The sequence below is a fragment of the Podarcis filfolensis genome (assembly GCF_964270895.1).
Source record: "Podarcis filfolensis genome assembly, chromosome: 17".
NCBI classification, from domain to species: domain Eukaryota; kingdom Metazoa; phylum Chordata; class Lepidosauria; order Squamata; family Lacertidae; genus Podarcis; species Podarcis filfolensis.
The window spans coordinates 31,153,057-31,174,369 of record NC_139621.1 but is presented as its reverse complement, the minus strand read 5'-3'; positions in this window follow the sequence as shown (position 1 = coordinate 31,174,369).

Genomic DNA, 21,313 nt, shown 5'->3' with positions numbered 1-21,313 from the left:
GTCACCACACTCTTTGCAATCTCTCTCTCTCCTTCCTGCCCCCCCCTTTATGTAAAAGTGATCAATACTTGTAGGGGTTTTCTCACCCTACTGTGTGGAATAAACTGTTCCTTCAAAACATGAGAATATAGGTTTCCTTTCAGCTCACAGATTCCTCATTAGATGTCTTATTCTGTACTGTGCCAGCAGTCTCTCTTTCTCACCACCACACTGCAAACACTTTGCGCTCACACTCTCTCTGGTGCTTTAGCAAAGAGTTAAAATATGCCACCCAAATACGCTACCCCAGTCTCTGAGTGGTGTGAGATTCCAGGTGTTCCAGGAGCTTACACAGTGTTCGTTTTTCCTTTTGGGAATGAGGCATGACGGCGACTGTGATGTCTTTATGATATTTACTTTATTTACACATATAGACAACCTGAGCCTATGATGAAGGGGTTCACAGCATTAACACCCCAAGAGGGTTGTCTTTCTCCTATAGCCACAGCCTTGGATTCAAACAGAAATCAAATATCATGCTCTGCCTCTCCAGCTTGCTGCTTTACATGCCAAGAGGAAGGCACGCTTGGCAAACCCTCACTGTGATCAACCAATGTCCCCACTGTGGAAGGACATGTGGTTCCAGAATTGGCCTCCACAGTCACTTACGGACTCATTGTTAAAACCGTGTTTACGGAAGACAATCTTACTCAGCTACGAGTGATCGCCAAAGAGAGAGAGACTTTCTACCTCACATAACATAGACTCTCCACTCTATACTGTGTTTTTTGTCCTTCTAACTATGAGCTGGGGGAGGAGCACCACCCATTTGCCATCTCACAGAGAGCCCCCTCTCCTCTGCTTTCTTAATGGCCCATCACCCAGGTGATTACTTGAACACAGGAAGTTAGCCTGACTTGATTAGCTTTTAACACCAGGGATTAGGGATGTCTGGCACCCGTAGACTCACAGCAATGCATATATTCTCATGCAGCAGGATGCGTGCATGTTTCTTACTCCCATAAATGTCAGAAGTCCCTGGTTGTAGCAGAGGAGTCTACACACGGCAGCTCCAGGTGACCAGATCATCACCATCACCTTAAGGTACCAGGACGGGATTCAACACTTAAAAGGCAAATGTTTGGCACATTTATCACTCATGGTGGTCTTGTAGAATAATAAAATAACTATGGGAGATGGTTTTTAATGAACTTAAGAAAAATGTTTAAAGGAACCTTTCCTAAAAACCCAGGAGCTTTTCTTCTGGGAATAATAATAGAAATCCCAAAAAATCAAACGACTCTATGGATGGACTACAGCTGCCCGAATTCCATGAAAGTGGAGAACAGATGCAGTACCATCAAGAGAAGAATGGCACCTTAGAATATTAGAATATATAGAACTGACCAGCATGATAAATAGATTAAGAAATAAAGATGATAATTTAAAAAAGGACTGGACATTACATGGAAAAATATTATAACAAGAAAATAAGTGTAACAGACTGGGGGGGAAATACTCAGCAGTACATGTGATAAGGTGGGACAGTGTAAGGTAATGAAAATAACTTAGCATAATAAGAAAACCCAGTCAAAAAGACAACAGATAGGAAACCAGAGAAAGAGTGGAAGGGGAGTTAAGGCTCATAAGAATCAATTAAATCAGAGGAATAAGTTACTATTATTATTTACAGTCGGTGTCTGTAACATACTATGCATTGATGATATGATAAAACAAAAAAGCAAACAAATATCTATATAATCTATCTATCATCTATCTATCTATAAAACAACTATTAAAAGGCAATGTTAAAAGCAGTTTAAAGCAATTTACAATCACAGAAATAGGTTGGCTCTTAAAAATATACCTATTTGGTGTCAAAAGCTGGGGAAAAGAGGTGTTATTAAGTCATTTTGTGCATGAACCATGATAGGTACACCTGCCACTAGGGAAATGATTATCTGTATTTGAGCTAGTGCCAATATGGTATGTAAGATACAACTGCAGCACCAGCATTGTCTGTTTAGCAATAGCCAACCAAATGCCTCTAGAAGCAGGTCATGAAGCTGATTAATCTCCCTCGTTTGTCTGCTGAATCTGGAAATTTTAGAATTTACAAATGTAACCTGCAACAAAATGTTGCAGTGTGGCTTCTTTTGAGTCTCCCAGCCATGCCATGTCCCAGGATTCTCTGCTCTGTTTCTGGCATTCCATGGCCACTGAACATGCTCAGTCCTCACTGGGTTGTGGTTTCTTTATGTGCATGTGTGTTAGGGTTGCCTAAATATTTTTATTTCTTTATTTTACTTCCCCAAACTTTGGGTTTCACAATAAATAAATAAATAAATAAATAAATGTGCAACCTCCCTCTTATTTCTCAGTATCCCCTTTTTAGTTCTGTTGGAACTCACCACCTTGAATTCACTATTATAATTTCACTATTATAATTTTGTTTAACTATAATGGATGAAAGCTGCTGTATGCCTTTCTTCCATGAATCTGGCTAATCCATTTTTTCCCCTTTCCCTTTTTAAAACTGAAGCCATTTAAACAGTGTACACCAGCAGTAAACCCAGTAAGTCTACAAAGTGCAAAGAAATACTTTTCTTCTGTCTTGTGTCCAGTGGATCAAATTCCAGTAAACTACAAGAAATGCATTTTTACCTAGATATAATTATTATAATCCCCTGTCAATCCCTCTTTAGCCATATTACACCCCCAGCTAAAAATATCCAGATCCTTTAGCACCAGCTTGAACCTTTAGTTGTAGTTTTCTTTTGCTACCTTTTTAGGTCTAGAAGATCCTTTTTGAAACAAATCGTTCAGAAGAGCCTTAATATATAATACCCTGAATGGGGCTGGATCAAATATTGGCATAGTTTCTGTTATGGCGCTTGCTGTTCTGTTTTCAGTCCCTTTCTTGACAAACCACTGGCTTTAAATTTGCTTTTTTCATTGCCAGTGCACCCAATCGCACACTCCTGGTGCGGTTTGCTGTTATAGGCGTGCTCCTGGAAATCTTCCTCCATCCTCTTCCTGCACGAGCAATCAATTTGGAGACCTCATGAGATAGAGTTGTTCTCTTAGTGGCAATTCTTCAGGATATATTTTCACAGCTGATTCCAGCGGGAGGCTGCTCCTTGCCAGAGCCTTGCTGCTTGTAATCACGCCTGGGAACATATCCCCAGAGGAAAGCAAACATGCTGATTGTACTGAGGACTGTATTTGGGCGCACCTTCAGTGAATGAAAGGGCAATGAGAAAGCAGTAGAGATCTCTCCCCATCTCTGTTTCTTACACACAAATTGGCTATAGTGCTTCCTGCAACATTTTCAGTTCAGTGATACTGATGGTGGGTGAAATAGGTTCTAACAAACTGCATATAAAATACAGCACTTAAAAAGCAGGGGTTCTTAAATCGTAGCCTCTGTGAGCTCCAGCTCACAATGAAAATAGCAGTATGGCGTGGGGGTGGTGAAGTGTAGGTGGGTTCCCACAAGGCAAGACACAGTGATAACAGCAAGAACCTTTATTGAACTACATAACTGGACAACAGGGACAAAGCAACTGCTTATATACATTTCTGAAGGCCTGGGCCACTCCCACTCCCTACGTGATTGGCTGTCTAGACTTCCAAGCTGCAAATCATGACTCAGAGGTTAAGGGCCAATGGCAGAGGTCGAAACCCAGGGTCGGCCACAACTGGACCTAATGGTCAGGGGTCCCTTTACTTTTACCTTTAAGCTTTTTCCAAGATATGGATTTGGATTGGATGAACTACACTATTGGCCAAAATTGTGGAAACCTTTTGGAAAATATGTCTTTCTAAGACTCACAACATCAGTCTTTTTTAGAGTAATACCATATATATCATTAGAAAGACAAATTAATGCAGAATATAATTTAACAAACTATGTTGAATTATCTTTATTTCATCAAAAAGTATAGCCAAATAAAAAAAGTTACACACAGAAAAACATGATAAATGGTATTTCATAACTTATCACAATTTCTGTTAGGGTAGAAACCTTTTGCCGCAATTATAGTCCTACAGTGGCATCCCATGGAGTGAACCAAGGATTTTAGTTTGTCAGGTGTTATAATGTGAAACCAAGATTGTATTTTTGCTTCTGTCAATTGTGCTTTATTCCTTGGTTGCTTCTGACTAACAAACTTCTTTAATCGGATCCACAGGTTTTCTATTGGATTCAGGCCAGGGCTGTTACATTGCTTTCTAGGCAACTAGACCTCTCTTTTCACTCTGATTGTCATTGGTCAGTTGTGAGTTAAGGAAATCCGCTTCTTGTTACATAAGGCAGTTGCGTTCTCCTTTTTTCCTAGTTGTTTGGCTGTAACTTTTGAAAGAACAAAGACGTTGCATTATATTCCGCATGAAACAATCTTTCTAATGATATATAATGTTATGGTATTATTTTAGAAAAGACTGACATTATGAACCATCAAACTTTAGAAGTAACAACTTCCCCTAAAGACTCCCACAATTTTGGCCACTAGTTTAGAGTCTCATACAATTTAAAAGAATCGAGATGGGTAGGTTGTGTAACATACGGTACAAACATTATTGCGAAAGTTAGGATTTATCAGAATCTCTACCAATTCTCTCTCTCTCTCTCTCTCTCTCTCTCTCTCTCTCTCACACACACACACACACACACACTCAATTAAGCTTCACTCAGATTAAACCCATTGAAATTAATAGGCTTATGATAGTCATGCCTATTAATTTCAATGACTACTCTGAATAAGACTGGCATAATCTGGATTCAGTTTATAATAAATTTGGACACCAATGAGTCAACATTAACTGAGAATCTCAGGGGACACCTACCCCTGAAATTAAGATTTGTTCATTTCACCTTGCTCCATGTTCTGTAAATTGTAAATTAAGGAATTTATATTGTTATCAACTGGAAGCAGTGCCTTTTCTTTGATAGCACCTAAAAGGTAGAATTTCCTCCTCCTCGAGGGTTAGGTTGGCAAGTTCCCTTTCTTCCTTTACAGACTATTTCATTGTGTTATTTCTGTTCTTGGAACTTTGTCACCATGCCATTGTTATCCAGCTGCTATCTGGGTGTTTTTGTGTTTTTTTGCATTTCATGTTTTACTTGCACAGTTGCAGATGGTAGTTTTAAATTAATTTCCATGTACATTTGTTTTTTTAAATAATAGAATCATAGAATTGTAGAGTTGGAAGGGACCTTGAGAGTCATCTAGCAGTCCACCCGCTGCTTTATTATTTTTTTCAACAACTTTGAGAACCATTGTAGTTGAAAAACAGTATTTGAAAACTGCAAATAAGTAAGCTGTAAATAAAACAAAACACTCTGAAGTTCTACCAGGTTCATTGGGATTATGATTTCCCTTCCACTGAAATCAGTACAACTTCTCAGTGTTTAGAACTGGGTGAATGGTGCCCTGAAAGATCTATCTCATTTGTCAGACAAAACACATATCCTGTAAACAGTACACTTGCAAGACACATTCTCCTTTTTTCAGGTTGCTGTGTAATAATAATGATAATTACAATAAATAGGTTTTGCCTTGTGAACCAGGCTAAGAATGGTTCATAGCCCTTTACATCCAAAGGTTTCTGAATCAACACTCCTCTTTTTTCCGCTATTAGATAGCTTATAATTAACTTCATGCCCATGATTGGAATGGCCCAGGTGCCCTGACACCTCTGACAGTTATGCAGAAGAAAATTTGAGCAGATGAAACTTGCATGAGAAACAATATACACTAGCTCAAATTCCCTCTTCTACAGAGCTCCAAAGCACATATTATTTAATGACTGTTTATAGAAGGCTTTGAAACAGGAAAAGAAAGGGCGGGCGGGGGGGAGCTATAAAAGTGGTAGGCTTTTTATTACTATTATTAGGAGTACAATAGTGGTAGCATTTTAGTTTCCAGACCTTTAGCCGAAAGAGAGCAGAACAAGAAAATGTTCATGTACAATATCAGTGACCTTCCTGTATGCATCGTCTCCTCTGCTTGCATGGATGTTAAATTGCAGCGTGCGACTCTGCTACATGGGAAATTCTGCTAACTCAGAGTGACACTGAACCCCCAGAGAGCGGTGAATAATAAATTGAGCATTTGCTCTCTGGGCAGCAAAATGCCTATCCTTGCACACTGAATCTGGTGCTGGGGAGGCAGAATCCTCTTCTGAAGACCTTTGGGAAAGACAGTGCTTGCAGGAAAAGGTCACTGGCAATAACTGGTTATCTTGGGGGCAGCGCGCGTTGGGAAGGGAACCATGAAATAAACCAGCATGATGAACATTCAACTTGAAGGTTGCTTTCAGACACTGGTGTCGCGTCCCAGCCTCCCGACGCCTCAGACACAGAGGGTCTGTAAGGAAGATCAACAGGAGCGTACTTCAGAGACGCCACACTCCACAAGTCTGCTTGCTGCCTAGTCTGGAAAAAAACCCCAGCTGGGCCTTCTTCTGAAGAAGAGCCTAGTCTTCTGACTTTGCCCCTGAGGCTGCTAACTCCTGCCAAGCAATGAGCTGGAATCCGCAGCTCTGCTGCTCTACCAATTGCCCCACGGCCCCTCACTTGCCCTTAAGCTCCCTGCTGAGAAGACAGAGGTGAAGAAGAAGAAGAGGAGTTTGGATTTGATATCCAGCTTTATCACTACCCTAGGGAGTCTCAAAGCAGCTAACATTCTCCTTTCCCTTCCTCCCCCACAACAAACACTCTGAGGTGAGTGGGGCTGAGAGACTTCAGAGAAGTGTGACTGGCCCAAGGTCACCCAGCAGCTGCATATGGAGGAGTGGGGACGCGAACCCGGTTCACCAGATTACGAGTCTACCGCTCTTAACCACTACACCACACTGGCTCACAGGTGCACCCAGAGGCCTTCTAGCAATGCTGTAGTGTGTGGTTCCAAGCCAGAACACTTCACCTTTAAATCCCTGGCAGCTCTCAGCTTACCACTTATACAGCAAACTATCGTCGGTACCGGAGGTACCTAACTAGATAGAGGGGTCAGCAAACTTTTTCAGCAGGGGGTCGGTCCACTGTCCCTCATACCTTGTGGGGAGCTGGACTGTATTTTGAAAAAATAAATAAATGAACGAATTCCTATGTCCCACAAATCACCCAGAGATGCATTTTAAATAAAAGGACACATTCTACTCAAGTAAAAACATGCTGATTTCCAGACCGTCCACGGGCTGTATTTAGAAGGCGATTGGGCCGGATCCGGCCCCTGGGCCTTAGTTTGCCTACCCATGAACTAGAAGCACACCAGGCCTGAGCAGTGAATCATGCTGAGCTGCAGCAGGCAGACTCCTTTGTGAGCGGCTGTTTTGTGGTCCTGAGAGCCTTTGTTTGCTTGTTTTGGTGCACACAGTTTGGGAATTGGTGCTTTAGAGCTGAGTTGCAACTGCTGGACTAAATGAACGGTGTAAAAGCATGAGCTAGCGCACGAGACGCTTAATCTCAGGGTCGTGGTTTTGAGCTTCACACCGGGCAAAAGATTCCTGCATTGCAAGGGAGTTGCACAAAATGATCCTTGTAGTCCCTCCCAATTTTACAATTCTGTGATTGAATCTAAGCATGGATCTATCAAAACTGCATACATTTGCAAACTGCAAGAGCCAGTGTGGAGCCAGTGTGGTGTAGTGGTTAAGAGCGGTAGTCACGTAATCTGGGGAACCGGGTTCGCGTCTCCGCTCCTCCACATGCAGCTGCTGGGTGACCTTGGGCCAGTCACACTTCTCTGAAGTCTCTCAGCCTCACTCACCTCACAGAGTGTTTGTTGTGGGGGAGGAAGGGAAAGGAGACTGTTAGCTGCTTTGAGACTCCTTCAGGGGAGTGAAAGGTGGGATATCAAATCCAAATCCAAGAGGAAAGAGCAAAAGCAAACAGACTTGCCCTGGGGTCTCGGACTTGCCCTGGGGTCTCGGAAGATGCTGCTATCCTGTAGCAGCTAGGACTGTTTCTGGTTTTGGTTTGTGTTTCTCTCACTTTTCAAAGAGTGTTTTGCCTCAATGAGCATCACCACGGAATTCAGTATTATACTTACCGTTCGCAGCTATCAAACCCACTTGTTTCTAGACAACTCCCCACAATATGGCATATGTATAATTAGAGTTAATTAACTCTAATTAACCACATCACATTTCCAACACTTTCTTTCAAGCTGTGTTTAGGAGGGTTTGTGGTAAATAAGCCCACATTAAAAAGTTAGGGTGATTTTGATTATCCCTTGCTTCTGCACTCGTGGCATGTTATTATCTTGCTTTATTCAGATTCCTACTTACAGAGATTGCTGTTTAATCCTCAGCTAGATATCTGTTCTTAAAACAACAACAACAACAGCCTTAAACTATTTTTATTTAGACTGATTTCTTGTATAAGATTGCCTGCATGTTGGTTTTAGATTCCTAGCCCACCCAGGTAACAGATTACCATCTCCCAGTTCAAAGCATTACAACACAGCAACAATGTATCTTCCCAGTGCCCCAAATTAATACCCACCACGAAACAGCAGTTCAAATTAAAAACTAACCAAATACCTTCAAAATATACTTTGGGGCCTTTTGGGTGGGGCAGGGGTTGGGGGGCTTTCTTTTCTTTTCTTTATTAAAAAAGTTTCAACGTACAGAGGATGCCAGGCAGACGATTCTTTCTCACTAGCAGGTTAAAGGTAAAGGGACCCCTGACCATTAGGTCCAGTCGCGACCGATTCTGGGGTTGCGGCGCTCATCTTGCTTTACTGGCCGAGGGAGCCGGCGTAAAGCTTTCGGGTCATGTGGCCAGCATGACCAAGCCGCTTCTGGCGAACCAGAGCAGTGCACGGAAACGCCATTTACCTTCCCGCCAGAGTGGTACCTATTTATCTACTTGCACTTTGAGGTGCTTTCGAACTGCTAGGTTGGCAGGATCAGGGACAGAGCAACGGGAGCTCACCCCATCGTGGGGATTTGAACCACTGACGTTCTGATCGGCAAGTCCTAGGCTCAGTGGTTTAACCCATAGTGCCACCCAGGGACAGAAAAGTCCTAGGTGGATTTTCTGTGCAGTAGAACTCAGGACCTGCTTGTGGACCTCCATAGGTATCTGGTTGGCCACTGTAAGAACAGAATGCTAGAGTAGATGGGCCTTTGACCTGATCCAGGGCCTGTTTATATTCTCACCATCTCTCCTTTGGACCCAAGGGAAGTTCATGTATATTTTACTAGCCCTGGGCAGGGAGGAAGCAGATTGGTTACAATGACTTATCCGGTCCTAGTGCTGGCTGCCTTCCAACATGTCTTGCTCTTCACTACTGAGGTCCAGTTCTGAGGGCCTTCTGGCGGTTCCCTCGCTGTGAGAAGCCAAGTTACAGGGAACCAGGCAGAGGCCCTTCTTGGTAGTGGTGCCCGCCCTGTGGAACGCCCTTCCACCAGATGTCAAGGAGAACAACAACTACCAGACTTTTAGAAGACATCTGAAGGCAGCCCTGTTTAGGGAAGCTTTTTAATGTTTAATAGGTTATTGTATTTTAGTGTTCTGTTGGAAGCCGCCCAGAGTGGCTGGGGAAACCCAGCCAGATGGGTGGGGTATAAATAAATTATTATTATTATTATTATTATTATTATTATTATTATTATTACTCCTTTGGACCCAAGGGAAGTTCATGTATATTTTACTAGACCTGGGCAGGGAGGAAGCAGATTGGTTACAGGCTGGCTGCCTCCCAACATGTCTTGCTCTTCACTACTGGACATCATCTTCAGAACTGGGGTTTGTCTCCCTTCCTCATACTAAAGGGAGCCACCTCCTTCTATTTTTTTTGCTCATCCAGTTCTTCGGATTCCACAGAACACCCCCGTCCCCAAGAGAGATTCTGGCACAACTCGGAACTCCTTGTCTTGTACACTTTGCAGCTTCCAGTGACATTTTCTTCTTCTCCTCCTCATTTGCCTTGGTGGCCTGCCAACTTGCTCCATGGCAGCATTCCAGGCAAACAAAACCAGCTTTGCTTCTCCAACAGCAGGAAGAAGTTGATCGGGCTGCAAGCGAAGAAAGTAGTAGAGGGACCTAGCAGTGAGGATAAGGAAGAGCCCACACGAGATGCTCTGATTCACCAGAATTCTGTCTTTAATATGGAATCAAGACATTGATTGCTTAGTCACGTGGATCAGTCAGTGAATGTTCAGAGCCATCTTCTTATTCATTTGGTTATTTTTATTGTTGTGATGCTGGGAAAAAGGCACCAGGCCCCCTCCCACTGAATGAAGTGACCCGAAACTGAGGGATGATGAGAGAGTGACTGCAAGACAAAGTCAGTTGGGCGAGAGAAGTTGCTGAATTACTGTTTGGGTGATCCTGATTCCTCCTTTATACATTTTACTTACAAAATCATTTTAACCCAGTCGTTTGATGCAACACAGGGACCCACATGTGGCTCGCAATTGCTAGTTGTTAACGTGCAACAATCAAAACTGTAATGAAACGATACAGAGAGCTAAAAAACGAAGCCAACTAAAATATTTTTTAATTTTTTTAATTGATTTTAACATATAAATTATAGAATGTACCACAAAACTTATCACTTATACAATCTTTTTAGACTTCCATCAGCACCTCTGATGAGCGTTTTAATCACTTCTTATGCATTTCTTAACTTTATATTGCCTTTACATCTCTTAACAAATCATCCTTCCCCTTCTCCATTTTTGCAATAATACTCCTCACAAAACTTCTTGCAAACCTACAAACGTTGTCTGATCTGAAGCCAACTAAAATATGAGAGCGGGTGCCTAAATCTGTTCAATGGCTTGACAAAAAGGAAAGACAACAGAATGCTGAAAAGCCATTGAACAATGAAGTGTCCAATCAGGGCTCCTGATTGATGCCTCCACTGAAAAGACTCTGTCTCACTTCCCCACCAACCAGACATCTGTACATGTGAAGACCATGTTGGTCATGGAATACTCTCGGATTTTGTATCAAGTCCAATACATTGTTATTAACAGAGCATATGTTTAATAAAGTATGCAGACTTGAGTCAAAGACTTCAGCTGTTAGACAGCACTAAGGTCATGATTAACTTATGGAATTCACATCTTGCAAGGTATTCTGATAGTTACTCACTTAAGGCTGCAATCTTAAACCCCCTGTGCTTGTTGCAGCAGCAGATCATAGAATCATAGTGGGAAGGGACGCTGAGGATCATCTTGTCCAACCCCCTGCAATGCAGGAATATGCAACTGTCCTGTATGAGGATGAAACCTGTAACCTTGACATTATCAGCACCACGCTCAAACCAACTGATCTATCCAGATAAGGGGTTAGGACCTTGCTCTCCATCTTCTGAATTGTCTTGCTTACATAAACAACTACTGAAATAGAATTCTGGGAAACTTGGAAAACTTATTCACTTCTTTGTGACGTTTTGGTTGGTCCTAATTAGGAATGAGAGAGAAATGTGAAGTTGTATAAGTGTGTAATTTAAATTAATAAAGATTATTTAAAATAAAAAAAGAAAGAAATGTGTTTGGTCAAATTTGCACTTCCTGAACCAATATGCAAAAGCAAAATATCACTCTCCTTTGAAATCCACACTTCTCCAAACTTTGCAATACAGTTCTCCAGCCAGAGAACATATAAATATACGTGGCAATTTAGCAAGCCAAACATAAGAATGGAAAAATGAGAACTGTTTCATGTCATAACAACCCTATAAGTTAGGTCACTATTCCCCATCATAGGAGCCAACTCCTAGTGGCCGAGGTCCCTACGGCCCCCCAAATAAAATATTTGAGGGGGCCAGCCCCTCTGCAAGTTGATGGACATTGCCATTCAAATGGGGTGTGTGCTGCATCATGTGATTAATTACATGGGGTGGGTCTTACTCCCCCCCCAATATTTTATTCCAGTTGGCACCCCTGTCCCCCGTGTTGCAGATATGGAGCTGAAAGAGTGGATGAGCTCATGGTAATTTTTGCAATTCAAAATTCCTGACACATAGCTCATTCATTCTCCCAGCTACTACATTATACCAGAGCTGTGGTTTCAGTGTTATAATTCCATATATGCTCTAAATGTCACTTTTATTAATGAATAAGTCGGTGTGTTCTTTCCTGCCATTTCCCTGGACACATCTCAAGATGAGATTATCCCTCTGTGCACGTTTTACATGAATCAACCTGTAATAAAAAACAAACAGCTTTCTCATTAGCCTTGCACTGTGCAAAGGTCAAATAAACCCTCCCAAGACTCTGCCTTTGGGGGATACAGGAGAAGGAGCTGGGGGGGGTGACGAAGAAAGTCAGGCTTCCACAAGGGACTCGTGATTCTGTGCTTTTAATAATGGGTGAAATTAGTCCTTTTGATGTCTTAGATTTGTTGTTTTTGTACGTCCGTATATACCCACGCCCACTTGCCATCGTGTTGAATCAAAGGTGAAATGTTCTGGAAGGCTTGCATCTTGGTAGTCAAAATAACCCCAAAACTGATCAAGACGCCATTTTGGTAGTCAAGATAACCCCAAAACTGATAGGAACGCATGATAACTGCACCACCTGACTATCTCACAAATCAGATGACAAGAGAGGGTTTGGGTGCTTCAAATGCTGACTCCATGCTCGCTAATTGGGCAAATGTGGGCATTTCAGCTGATAAGAACCACCTCTTCAGTCTCCCGCCCCTTGCTTTTCAGCCAGTGTGTTTTGTCCTCCTGTAACTGCAATCAGCTCCGTGAGTGGTGAAGATAAAAGGCTTCTAGAGGCAAGAGTTTTCAACCTCTATCAGAGAGCACTTTGGACTTTCCCAGATGGCAGCAGCCTCCCTCCAGCGTTATTCTTAGCACTGCATTAGTGCTAACTGAGATCCAGTGTCAGTGGCATCGTGACCTGCCTTTGTATAATGCATGGCATATGGGCATCCTTGGAGTGTGGAAATAGCCTTTGTTGGGGGCAGGGGTTCCAAAAAAACAAGAGAAGAGGACGCACATTTCTATGCTGGAGAGCTAGAAGTGCACAGACTACAGAGAACTAAATCAAAAGACAACCCATAATGTGCAGTGCAAGAGAGGACATTTCTTGCTCTGGGAGGTGGGAGGGAGGTGTGTCGGAAGAGAGAATGCAAGGCCTCCAGAGAAATGAAGAACTGAAAAGATTTGCAAAATAGTAGAGCCACTGCGATGGGAGGAAGGGAACAGTTTGTGAGTGCCCAGTTCTACTTTTCTGATGCTTTAGAAAGGTTTGTTGAACACCCTGGCATTTGAGTGACTGCTAAGCTTCTGAAGACAACAAGCAAGTCACACAATGTCACGGATGCGATGGAGGGCATTGCATTGTCACCAGTTACCAGTACTGGCCTATGACACCAAGGCAACCATGTTCAAGGCATTTTGCTTCCTGAGTTGCCTCTCGCTGCCTAATGGTTGGGCTGGCCCTGTATGCTCCATCCATATTGCTCTTTGGTAATGAGATGGGCTAGCTTTGGGAAGGAGCTATTTAGACCTCCCACAACAAACAAGTGCAAATATTGGGTTGCATTCAATGTAATGTTAAGGAGATCATTCCACCTGCACATTCTTCTTCTCCACTCCCAGTACCATGGGTAGGCAAACTAGGGGCTGGATCCAGCCCAATCACCTTCTAAATCTGGCCCATTGACGTTCCAGGAACCAGCATGTTTTTACATGAGTAGAATGTGTCCTTTTATTTAAAATGCATCTCTGGGTTATTTATGGGGCATAGAAATTCACTCATATTTTTTTCCAAAATATAGGTGTCCCCCCCCCCACAAAGTCTGAAGGACAGTGGACCGGCCCCCTGCTGAAAAGTTTGTTGACCCCTGCTGTATACCATTTTTTTTGGGGGGGGTAGGTTCTCCTGATCCTCCAGAGAGGATTTGGGGGTGTGTGGGTACATGGGGGAAGGAGGAGGAGGGAGTCATTTTGCAAAAGCAGGAATCATTGCAGGAAACTTTGAATCTGGCCCTATATCTTGGGGTAGGGAATAATACAACCACGTGGAATTGCTGTTTATCACTTTACCAGTGTTGTTGACTATGAAACATTACAAGCACAACTATGTTACATATGTATCTTGGTTTTAGACTAACATGACTTCCTTCAAAGAGCCCTGGGATGTGCTGAGGGTGCTGAACATTTTGGTCACTGACCCTTGGCTCCTTCCACACAAATAATTTCAAGGGCTTGCTAGGTTGAGGGAATTACTGCTACACTAGTTTTAAGTATGCCAGGTAGACACACCCATTTGGGATGCTCTGTTAGTTGCAGGATAGCTGACCACCTGACCCTTTCAGGTTGTCTGGATAGGCTGTCCCCATTCCAGAAGAGCAGGGGTGCTGCCAAACTTTTTAATGCAGTTTTTGGTTTTTACGTTATTCCATAGCAGCACAAGGAACAAGCATATACAATATCAGGGGTGGAGTGGGGGACAGAAAACTTACCAGCAAAACATGTCAATTTGCAATATCTTTCTGCAGAACCAGGCCCATGTGGTCAAAACCAAGAATAATAAAAGAAAAGAAAGGGCAAGGGGTGGAGTTAGATAAAGAAAGCAAAGCGAAGGCTCTGGCAGAGCCCATACAACGTGCATATCATGCAAATAGCTCTAAATAAGGACCCCAGATCTCAGAATAGTTGTGCCCTTTGTGCCTCTGGCCAAAACTGGCTTTTTCATATCCAGCAAAAGAGGAGAATTCCTCTGACCAAACTGTTGGAGGAACTGTTCAGTCCTACCAGTGCTGTAAAACAAGTTGCTTAGCCACCAATAAATGTGCAGGGTCCCAGCTGTGAGGTCCCTCCTTCAGGTTCCAGGGCACTGGGATATCATGGAGCATAACTTAAGTCATATATAATTCTTGCCTGGGATAGCACACAACATGGCTTTTTGTTTTTTGTTTTTTTGTTATGAGCACTGCATATGGAGTGGAAAATAAACAGAGTGCAAGTCTGACAATTCCACACCATAGCAGAAGAGACAAACGGTACACTCGGTACATATAATCACAAGAAAGCGATGTTTTAAAAAAGTCACTTTTTGCATTGGTTAAACCTCAAAGAGAATTCATTTGCAGGCAATGCTTGTTAGAAAAGAGGCAGAAAGCGGGGGAAGAGTTCAGAGGGGAGCAATGAAAGTGATAGATGGATGGACAATGAGGCTGGCTACACCAAGAAAAGGTGAAGGGAGCTGGAAATGTTTTGTCAGGGGGAAAGGGAGTTGAGAAGTAAAAAAGAAATACATATGAACGCCAAAATGGCTGCTTCTGAGATGAAAGGCATGGGGACCAATTATTTTCAGCAGCCAGTGAAGATGGCAACAGAGTGTGTCTTAGGCTTCAGGAAGGAAAATGTGATAGAATGTGAACTCAGTTGTTTGAATCGCAAAGTATCAGATTGGCTGGATCCTTCATGGGACATTTGCCAGTGCCTCAAGTGGCCTTAGAAAGGGCCCCTTGTCTGTGGCTCCAGGTTGTGCAGACAATTAAAGGTGGGCGGGTGGAATATGGTATAGTTAGCCAGTGATTTCTCTCTCTTTCTCGCTCCCTGTTGTTGGCATCCATCTGTCTCAGGAGACAATGAGGGAGTGCACCTTTGGGGGTGAAGTCAAACTATTGGAAGTGCCTGTAGAGATCAATGTGGGAGAGACAGGTTTTGTTGCAATTGGAGCAGATGAAGGTGTCCACTGGTTCTGCTGCAGATGCACCATGGCATTTCTTCTCTTTGCACTCCTCCCAGCGGTCATTCCTCCTCTGGTTCAGTGCTGTGGATACGCAATCTGACGGTTTCTCTCCAGACCTTCGTGTCTCATTTGCAGGCATGGTCTACCAACAGGCCTGGTGCCTTGAGCCAGCTCCCCATAGAGCATGTCCTTCAGGATCCTGCCATCTTCCATTCTGTGGGCATGACCAAGCCAGCGTAGACGTCGCATACAGTACTCCAAATCCTCCTGATACAGTGCATGTGGAAGGAGTTGAGGTGTTCCTTCTGATGGTTGTAAGTTGCCCAGGACTCACTTCCATAAAGCAGCATGCTCAACATTCCCTCTCTGTATATTTGTTGTAGACCGCTTTGATATTTGCAAATGAAATTATGGTTTGTAAGTACGCTTGCTCCACTCAACAATGCCTCCTCTCTCCTCAACCTCTCTCACTCCACTCTGAAAAGTAAACGTAAAGGACCCCATGACTGTTAAGTCCAGTCAAAGGCGACTGGGGTTGCGCCGCTCATCTCGCTTTCAGACCGAGGGAGCCGGCGTTTGTCCAAAGACAGCTTTCTGGGTCATGTGGCCAGCATGACTAAGCCGCTTCTGGCGCAATGGAACACCATGATGGAAACCACAGCGCACGGAAACACTGTTTACCTTCCCGCCACAGCAGTACCTATTTATCTACTTGCACTGGTGTGCTTTCGAACTGCTTGGTTGGCAGGAGCTGGGGCAGAGCAATGGGAGCTTGCTCCATCGCAGGGATTCGAACCGCCAACCTTCTGATCGGCAAGCCCAAGAGGCTCAGTGGTTTAGACCACAGCGCCATCCGCATCTAAACCTACCTCCCCCCCCCACTCAAGGCTAACTCCTTAGACCTTCCCCTTTCCACCTCATGCCACTGTAGATACTGGTGCTTCTGGGTGGCTTCCTCTTCCCTGAGCTCCTTCTCCTGTTGCTTGGGCCAACCCCTTATGCTAAGTGGACAGTAAGTAGCATCAGTGGATTCAGTTTCTGGGGCAAGGCCCCTGAGGCTGGCAGATGGAGGATTTATCAGTGCTAGCCGTCCCTCTGTGGCTCACCTGGGCTGCCCATCCCACCTGTCTCATCCCGCTGTGGCTCACGGCACCTTTTGTTGACAGCCATGAAACTGCTGCAGAATGATGGATGAGAGAGAAAAACTGCCAAGACAGGTCTTGCTTTGTATGGACCACAGAATAAAACCCAATTTCTTCAGTCAGATAATCACCCTGGCTTTTTTTTTTGCTGGCTTTTGAGGAGTTCCAGAGTGCTAAAGTTCTGCTTATGATATCCAGCTGTGCTTCCCCCCTCCTCTTTTTTTTTTAACAGGCTCTGATCTCATCAAAGAGTAACTGCAGGGTTTATTCCAGGGGAACTTACTAAAGCTTGCAGTCAAAGCGATAATGCCACTGCAGACACCTTTTGAAAATGGTGTATAAAAGAGCTGACATCCACTTTGCCTGACCTCAGGAGAGTAAGTCTCTGTGTCAGTGCTCCTTAGTGCCTTTTGTCATCCCCCACCACACCTTTTCTGCCTTGCAAATGTGCCACTTTCCGACTTGCTCAAGTCCCTGCTGGTGACAAATCTTATGTCCACATTCCAGCTACTGTCACACCATTCTAGTACTATCTGCCATGTGACAAGCAGACATCCTTGGAACAAGACATGCAGCTCCCTTGGGAGTGTCTGTGGTGATACATGCCCCAGCATCCATTTTGATCTGTCACTGTAGCTGCCTGCCTAGACCTACCGGCGTGATTCTTGTGTAATCTTCAGGAAATGGCTGTCCGTGTGTTGCCGAAACTAACAACCCCCACCACCCTATCTTCGGCAAATCACTCAGCAGCAATAGGCAATATGAGGGAAATTATCCGTAGTGACATACCTGGTTGGGTTGTTGTAAGGACTAGCAAACTAATGGGGGTGAAGTGTGAAATATACTCGGAGTCGAGAGTGGTTTTCATGCTCTTTATTCAGCTCATAGTGGTGAGGAGGAATGGAAGTTCCCCCACAATATCTGCTTTATATACATTATTTACATAATGGGCTGCACGTGATTGGCTGATTCCGGGATTCTCCTGTAGGCCAATCAGGTTGTGGATTCACTTCCACCTGGAGCTGGATTGGGTGGCTCCTGCGGACCAATCATACTGCTACATTGTTCTAGGACCAATCAGACTGCTGCATTCTGAATCCTATTGTTCTAGGACCAAACAGACTGCTGCATTCTGAATCCTATTGTTCTAGGACCAATCAGACTGCTGCATTTTGGATCCTATTCAGCTCAGTACATAACAAAGTGTTTGAAATCTGTCATGTGCTGTATGCAGGGAGGGTCCTACCATTAGGCTGGGTGAGAGGATTGCCTCAGGTGGCATATGCTGGAAGACAGGGGCAGCAGGGCAAGACCATAGCAAGCAGCACCAGCCTGTTCCTCTCCTTTCACGACCAGAAAGCTTAAAGGCTAACTTTGCCGCCCACCTTCAGAAGAAGAAGAAAGCGTTAACCTCTTCTTCCACTCACAACTCCACTCTTGCTGGGCTGGAGCCCTATTGTGCTCTTCTCCCTGCAGGTTGGGGTGAGTCAGGTGAGGCCTGAGGCCTGGGCAAGGGCACAAAACTCTCCAAAGCAGAGGGACAGATGATGGAGACAGGCAGCCCCAGTGTCTGTAGGCCCCCTTGGCTGGCAGCCAAGCCTCTCGCTTACTTGGCCAGACTCAGTTCTTTTTAAAGTGGTACCTCGGGTTACAGATGCTTCAGGTTACAGACTCCACTAACGCAGAAATAGTACCTCAGGTTAAGAACTTTACCTCAGGATGAGAACAGAAATCGCACGGCGGCGGCAGCGGGAGCCCCCATTAGTTAAAGTGGTACCTCAGGTTAAGAACAGTTTCAGGTTAAGAACGGACCTCCAGAATGAATTAAGTTCTTAACCCGAGGTACCACTGTATTTTGGATAACATTTCCAGATAGCTGGTCCCTTTTTAATTTTCAGCAGTGTTTCCCCCCCCCCTTCCATTAGTTTTTAATGCTGTTCTTTTTGTCCAGTCATTTAATTTTTTTTTTATCCAGTTTTATTATGCATTTTAATTATAGGGTTTTCCCTTCTTGTTTTCTGGTCACTTTTAAAATAACAACAGCAGATGGGCTACTCAGAAGCCTAGAATTTATTTCTCCCGATATTATCCACAAGGATGTCGGGACAGAAGGTTTATTTAAGTCTGCCGGAAGACTCACCACGATGCAGGGCCATCACTGAGGACATGGGTTTACTTTATGGGAAGAGGAGCGCCGTCCAGCTAATTCTGTCACGCTCTTCTATTGATCCCAGACTGGCTATTTGTCGGGTTTCTTGCTTACTTTGCTGCTGAAGGCCATTCTCTTAAGCTGGGAAATTGAAAATAAAGCATAAAAGTGTGTGCAGTCCCACCTAGAGGGAATGCTGTGGTTATTTAATACTTGGTACTTAAATGCTAAAGTGAGAAATGTCAACAGCTCTTCCTAGACTCCATGCCCTGCGAGTTATTATTCTGGACTTTCCTTCTCCTGGATTCTCCTTCTTGATTAGCAAATGTACACAATAGCCTTTCGTCATTAGGTTGTGAAGGGGAGGGACAGGGCAGGCTCACAATCCTCTCTGGGTCTGAGACAATCTTTAATGTCCAAGATCTAACCATTTCATTGAGAGAGATGATGATGATGATGATTAAATTTATATACCACCCTTCATCAATAGTTCCCAGGACAGATCACAGAATTAAACACAAGATAAAGCACAGGTAAATAATTAAACCAAAACAATAAAACAATAACCCCCCTCTCCCTTCCCACAGATAGATTTAAAAGGCTGTAGGATATTAATCAGCCAAAGGCCTGGTTGAAGAGTAACGTTTTTGCATCTTTCTTAAAAATATACAGTGGTACCTCAGTTCCCAAACACCTCCATTGTCGTACGTTTTGGTTCTCAAACGCCGAAAACCTGGAAGTAAATGCTTCCATTTCTGAACATTTTTCAGAACCCGAACATGCGACGCGGCTTCCCCTGAGTGCAGGAAGCTCTTGCAACCAATGGGAAGCCGCGCCTCGGTTTTCAAACGTTTCAGAAGCCAAACGGGCTTCTGGAACGGATTCCGTTTGAGAACCAAGGTACCACTGCATAATGAAGGCGTATGGCGAACCCCCCTGGGGAGAGCATTGCACAAATGGGGAGCCACTGCAGAAAAGGCCTGTTCTTGTGTTGGTGCCCTCATGTTTAAATCATGGTAAAGTCAGAAGTTATGTGTAGGAACATAGGAAGATGACTTAGTCTGAGTGAAACCATGGGTCCATATAGCTTAGTAATGTCTACACAGGCTGGCAGCATCTCTGCAAGTTTCCAAGCAGGCAGTATTCCCAGCCCTGCCAGGAGCTGTTGGAGAGTAAATATGGGACTTCTGCATGCAATGCAGATGCTCTTGCACTGAGCTGCGATGCTAGAACAGGAGCTTTGTTGAATAAACTGTGCTCTAGGCTACAGGGTTCAGCTGCTAATATTTTTCTCATTATATCTTATTAATTTACATTCTATTTTTTTTAAAAAAGAATAACAACTATTCCTTTGTGACGACAACTTATTTTTAACAACAAGGCATGTTATTTTAGCTTCAAGGACCTAATATTTTAATAGGCCCTTCAGTGAAAGGTGCAAGAAGCCCAATTTTTCAAATCAACCGTAAATTAATAGCAAATTCCCAGCAGTACTTAGCAATGTAAGCAAAAGAAATAAGCACCCGAGGTTCTGTACTGCTCCGTGGAGATTGCAGTCTAAAGGAAAAGCTCACCAGCAAGAGCAATCCTATGCTCACATTACTGTGGGACACGAGAAGCCCAGCGGCTACACCTGTTGAACAGCTACTGTATCTTATGTGTGCTGAGCCTGGGAGGAAAAGGGGAACAGCACCCAAGCAGAAAAACCAAAAAGGGGACACACACACAAACACACAGAGCCCACATTCCTGAAAACACCGCTACAATACACCAGTCAGAGACTGGGCACTTGTGATGCCCACATGCCACTCATGCAGAGGGAGCCAATGGATTCATAATAATACAGTGGTACCTCGCGTTAAGAACTTAATTCGTTCTGGAGGTCCGTTCTTAATCTGAAACTGTTCTTAACCTGAAGCACCACTTTAGCCAATGGGGCCTCCCGCTGCCGCCGCGCTATCGCAGGATTTTTGTTCTCATCCTGAAGCAAAGTTCTTAACCTGAAGCAATATTTCTGGGTTAGCGGAGTCTGTAACCTGAAGCGTATGTAACCTGAAGCGTATGTAACCCGAGGTACCACTGTAGTGTGCTTCACTGCATCAGCAAACCTGCAACACCCAGGACCAGGGGCCGAGGAAAGGGGTGCGGTAGGTGCAGGCCGTTCCGGGTGTTGCCACTGAAGGGGGTGACAAAATGCTGAGCAGCACTCATCGTGGGGCCTGCAGCATGCCCAAGCCACACGTCTCTCCTGGGAGAGATTCGGTAGCTTGCACACCCGCAGGCTCCGCACTGCCCAAACGGTGCCCCCGCTGCCTCCTCCTAAGCTGTAGGGCGGCTGAGTGGGAGTAGGCAGGCAGACTCCGGAGGC